We start from the raw sequence: 5,864 nt of genomic DNA, 5'->3' as shown, positions 1-5,864 counted from the left end.
CATAAAATCATATACAAAAGCATACAACATGTATCACAAAACATAAAGAATAATTTATGGCACATTAGTGAATACAGATAAAACGATAAAGCGCTTAGACTCGTCATCTTAGACTTGGCTCCTCTCTAATCTAGGGATCTCGGTTCCTGGATATTACAATATACCGAATCTCCGCGATAGGAATCGATCCATTCCTAAGCAACATCGATATAATTCAAATATTCATTATCTTGGTATATCCGCCATAGACTTAGCATATCCGCCAATGTCTATTCTGACAATGTGCAATGGGCCAGTGACCACTCCGTCAAAATCTGGCACCTCTGTCAGTGACTCTCACTCAATAGCTATCTGCTATTCTCTGCTTTTCTATAAATCAATAGACTAAGCATATTAATTCAAATAACATAAAGGTATGAAAACAATAACATACAAGTATGTGCTTTAGGGAAACTCAAGTCTAATCTGACCCAAGTCGATCTCCCGGTTAACATTGATTTATACCTTTCTTGTCGTAGTTCTGACGAAGTCGAAGTCCTGAATTCGAAGCTGTCAATACCAATCTGAAATGACGTGTCGAATATGAACAATATCAATATACAACTCATATCGATACTCATTCTGATCAATACTCAATCTAATTATGTTTCGACTGCATAACAGTATAGTCTTGATATCCCCGTCAACTCAGACAACGATATATATCAATTACAAATCATAACCAATATCCAATATAATCTATAATCTCAGAAATCTGAATAATCTCAATTTCATCTCTGAAAAATCATAAAAAATGTATAAACAATCTGTTCTTCAATCTGTTCTCGGTTCTATGATGTCTAATATCTCAAGAACATCATATATCAATCCTATCCGATTCTGAAAATATCATAATTTCAAACCATATCAAAATTCAATAAAACTTACGTCTAGTTGAAGCTCTCGTCGATATAAACACGATACTGAAGTCGGATTGAAATTCTGACGGGCGGATCTTTCGTAAACTTCAATTTCCTCAAACAATTCTTCTGACCCTTTCTCGTTTTTTTTTTGCTGAATTTTGAGGGAAAAACGTTTATATATATCAACTTGCATGATAAAGAAACATGGCTTGATCTTTAGTCTGCACGTCTCGCGCATATGCGCGACCTCTCTCGGCGCATATGCGCGAGACCTTCTTGTAATATCCAAGCCTGGTGAATGGTACAGTTTAAGATTTCGTATGTTTACGGATTATTTGGTTAAGATTAAGTTTGATTTAGATGTTAAGAGTTGTGATTATGGGTCATAGTATTGTTGGTTATTATTGTTTTGTGGTATTGTTGATATTAGTTTATTGGTAGTTGTGTTGTATCAGCGTTGCGATTCGATTTTTGTTGCATAGAGTTGTTTTGGCCGAGAGCAGACCGCAACCACAATGATTTGTGCAGCGCACCCGTGGTCTTTATTGCAGAATTTGTGGAATTGCCGAAGAGACACCGCACCCACGGTGGGATAGGTACCGCACCCGCGGTCGTCGATTTCAGAAATTTGGTTGAGGTGGCGAAGGCACACCGCACCCGCGGTGAGGTATGTAGCGCACCTGCGGTGCATGAACAGTAGAAGCGTGTTTCGAGATTTTAAGTGTTTAAATAGATGAGTTGGTCTCATTTTTCTCACTCTTTCCCCTCATTCTCGATTCTTCAGTCTTTGGGAGAGCTAGGGTTCCATTTCCTTTCTTTTCCTTCCTTTGATTCAAGTATCTTGTGGGAGTTTTGAAGTGTGAGCAAGGTTCTTTTGGAGTTTAAGGAGCTAAGGTAAGCTTGTGGTATAGTTTATTCTTGGTTTTGGTGTTGGGATAAATCATGGGTTTGTTGATGGTGTTGGTTTTATGCATGAAATGTTTTGGGTTTGTGTTTATTCGGTTATTGATGGTTCAATTTATGGTTTATTGTTGTAGGTTGTGTACCAAGGGTATAGATTCAAGGTTCCAAATGTTGTAAGTGGAATTCATTTCTTTGTGCTCACATGATAATATATGTATGGTGTTTCAATGGTTTTAATGTGCTATTCCCTTCACTTGATTCATGTTATGTATTATTACACTTGGTTGTATATTATAGAGGCATTTTATGTCTCAACCATGTCAAAGGGAATACAAGAGAAAAGATAGTATTCAAAGTGTTTGATTTAATGTCCAAGAGAGAGTTTAAATGTTTTATTGGATTGATAGATACATAGTCAGAGATTGCATGCAATAAGTTGATCAATGACCATAGGCTTATATCCCTCAGAGTTATCGATTCATATCGATGGGATAGAGGCACAGAGACAGAGATACTATATAGATATCAATCCAACAGAGAAAAGAGAAATACCATCGTTATTGTTATTCATTCTATGATATTCATGTTTCAGAGTTGATGGTATTTAATGTTTTCAATTCCATGTTTTCAGAGTATGGTATATGTACATTGCTATGTAAGAGTTCCACTTGCTGAGTTTCATACTCATTTCAGTTATTCATGTGACGCAGATAAGAGTGACAGGCCGGGACGTTGATTGGAGCCAGGGTCATATGCATAAGAGAGGGAAGGAAGAAGACTATTTTGCAAGTGTTCTGAAATGATCACAAAAATGATGTTTTGTATTTTGTTGCCTCATTTGATTGATCATGTATTCACTTTTGTTTATATATTGTAATGTATTTTAAATCCTTCCTCCCTTCAAAGAAAATTTTAAATTCCGCTGTTACTTTATGAAATCGGGTCAGAGCGTTACATTTAGTGGTATCAGAGCACCGTTCTTCGGACCAATGCATATGACTTCGTCTACTTTCAACAGTCCGGGTATGTCTTCTTCTACATCTAATTATTGTTATTGGTTGATATGTATTATGTGAGCACATTGTAGGAGTATGCCTCCTAAGAGAAAGGCTTCAGAGGGTGAGGATAGTTCTTCCTCTAGAGTTGTCGATGAGTTCGGCAAGCTACTGAAAGAGCAAGCTAAGGTCCATAGTGAGCAGATCCAACAGTTGTTACGTTTGCAAGGAACAGGCCAAGGTAGAGGTCAAGGGAGAGGCCAAGTGGCTCAGGCAGTTGGGACCGATGGGATCTTTACTGCTTTCAAGAGAATGGATCTGCCGGAATTTGCAGGAAGCACTGATCCATTGGTGGCTGTAGAGTGGATCAAAGCTCTTGAGGCGATTTTCGATCATCTCAACTATGAAGATAAGGACAGAATCAGTTGTGCAGTGTTCATGTTAGTCAAAGCTGCACGCATTTGGTGGAATGCTACCAAGGTAAGTGTTGATGTTCCAGCATTGAAGTGGCAAGAGTTCACTGATCTTTTCTATGACAAGTATTTCCCAGATGCACTTCGAGCTCGGAAGGTGACTGAGTTTTTAGAGCTTCGTCAAGGAGGTATGAATGTTGATGAGTATATTCTGAAGTTTGAAGAGGGCTGTCTGTTTGCTCCGTATATTGCCTCCAATGACAAAGACAAGGGTGCTCATTTCATTAGAGGCCTTCGAGCAGAAATCAGAAGGGACATCAATATGTCGAAGGCGGTGACATTCAAAGAGATTGTGTCTAAGGCTTTGTTGGCCGAGCAAGATGAGAAAGACATTGCCAGAGAGAGACAGGCGAGGCAGCAGTTTGTTGCTCAAAGAGGTCAAGGTTCGAGCCAAAGAGGAAAGGACCATTTTAAAGGGAAAGGCAAGTTGGAGCCGAGTCCTAAACCACCGACAGTTCCATCTGATCCTGAGAAGCCATTGTGTCCCAAGTGCAGTAGACATCATCGGGGAGAGTGCAGATTTGGTACTCATACTTGTTACCGTTGTGGCACTGCAGGCCATATAGCCAAGGATTGTCCAAGAGGCTCGAGTAAAGAGAAGGTGCAGGGTCGCATCTTTACCATGACAAAGGAAGGTATAAACCATGATTCTTCTGTGATCTCTAGCACTATTTTAATTTCAGGCAGAGTAGCTACGACATTGATTGATACAGGTGCTACTCATTCTTTTATGTCTGAACTATTTTTGAGATCTTTGGGTATAGTTCCTTCTGTTATTCCCCTCCAGTTTAATGTTGTTTTGCCTTCGGGAGATGTGTTGTGCCCAACATCCATTGTGTATGCGTGCTCTGTTCAAATTGATGGGCGAGTTGTTTATGCCGACTTGATTGTTATTCCGATGGTTGCGTTTGATATTATACTTGGCATGGATTGGCTATCAACTTACCGTGCAGTGATTGATTGCATTGCTAAGACGGTGAAATTTGCAGATGATGGCAATAGGGAAGGTTTGTTCGCCAGTGCAGGTACTTCGCTGATCCTTCCTTTTATTTCGTGTCTTGAGGCTAAGAAGTTGTTGTTTAGAGGATGTGATGGGTTTTTGGTTTCGATTGTGGATATGGATAGAATTGTGAAGATGAATATTGATGATATTGATATTGTGAGAGAGTTCTCTGATGTATTTGAGGATGATGTGCCGGGTTTACAGCCGGACAGAGATGTAGAGTTTGTAATTAATCTAGTTCCAGGTACAGTTCCTATTTCTAAGGCTCCGTACAGAATGGCCCCTTCAGAGATGAAAGAGTTGAAGACGCAATTGCAGGATCTATTGGATAAAGGTTTTATTCGGCCGAGTTCTTCGCCGTGGGGAGCTCCGGTTCTTTTTGTTAAGACGAAAGATGGGTCGTTGCGACTGTGCATTGATTACAGAGAGATCAACAAAGTGACTATCAAGAATAAGTATCCGTTGCCACGAATAAACGATCTTTTTGACCAACTGCAAGGGGCTACAGTGTTCTCGAAGATTGATTTGCGATCTGGTTATTATCAGTTGAAGGTTAGGGAGTCTGATATCCCTAAGACGGCGTTCCGGACCAGGTACGGTCACTATGAATTTCTTGTGATGTCTTTTGGTCTGACCAATGCTCTTTCAGTCTTCATGAATCTTATGAACCGTGTGTTCAAGCCATATTTGGATAGCTTTGTCATTGTTTTTATCGATGGCATTTTGATTTACTCCAAGACCAGAGAGCTTTATTCAGAGCATCTCAGAATTGTTCTTCAGTTGTTGAGGAAGAAGAGGTTGTATGCTAAGTTGAAGAAATGTGAGTTCTGGTTAGAGCAGATTTCTTTCTTAGGCCATGTTGTCTCGAAGGATGGTATAGCTGTTGATCCAGTGAAAATAGAGGCGATTCAAAAGTGGCCTATTCCTACCACTCTACCAGAAGTACGCAGTTTTCTTGGTTTGGCGGGTTATTATCGTCGTTTTATTTCAGACTTTTCCAAGATTGCCCTGCCGTTAACTAATCTGACGAGGAAGACTGTGAAGTTTGAGTGGTCCAATGAATGCCAAAGAGGAATCCAGGAGTTGAAAGATAAGTTGACGACAGCTCCAGTACTTGCGTTGCCCAGTCGTTCAGAGGACTTTGTTGTTTTTACCGATGCGTATAAGAAGGGCCTCGGTGCAGTGTTGATGCAAAGAGGTAAAGTTATAGCCTATGCTTCTCGCCAGCTGAAGGATTACGAGAAGGATTATCCTACGCATGATTTGGAGCTGGAAGCTGTGGTTTTCGCCCTGAAAATCTGGAGACATTATTTGTATGGCGAAAAGTGTGAAATTTTCACATACCACAAGAGTTTAAAGTATTTGTTTTCAAAGAAAGAACTTAATATGCGACAGAGACGGTGGTTAGAGCTTGTCAAAGACTATGATGTGACTATTAGTTACCACCCAGGGAAGGCGAATGCTGTAGCGGATGCATTGAGCCGTAAGTCGAGTTCTTCTTTAAGTTCTATGATTCAGCAGCCGTTGTTGTTAGATTTGCAGCGAGAGGAGATAGCTTTGGTGGTTCCTGGAACCATTGCTCGTTTTT

The sequence above is a fragment of the Primulina huaijiensis genome, chromosome 1 (assembly GCF_012295235.1).
Source record: "Primulina huaijiensis isolate GDHJ02 chromosome 1, ASM1229523v2, whole genome shotgun sequence".
In the NCBI taxonomy this organism is placed as follows: domain Eukaryota; kingdom Viridiplantae; phylum Streptophyta; class Magnoliopsida; order Lamiales; family Gesneriaceae; genus Primulina; species Primulina huaijiensis.
Note: the sequence above shows the minus strand (reverse complement) of the source record.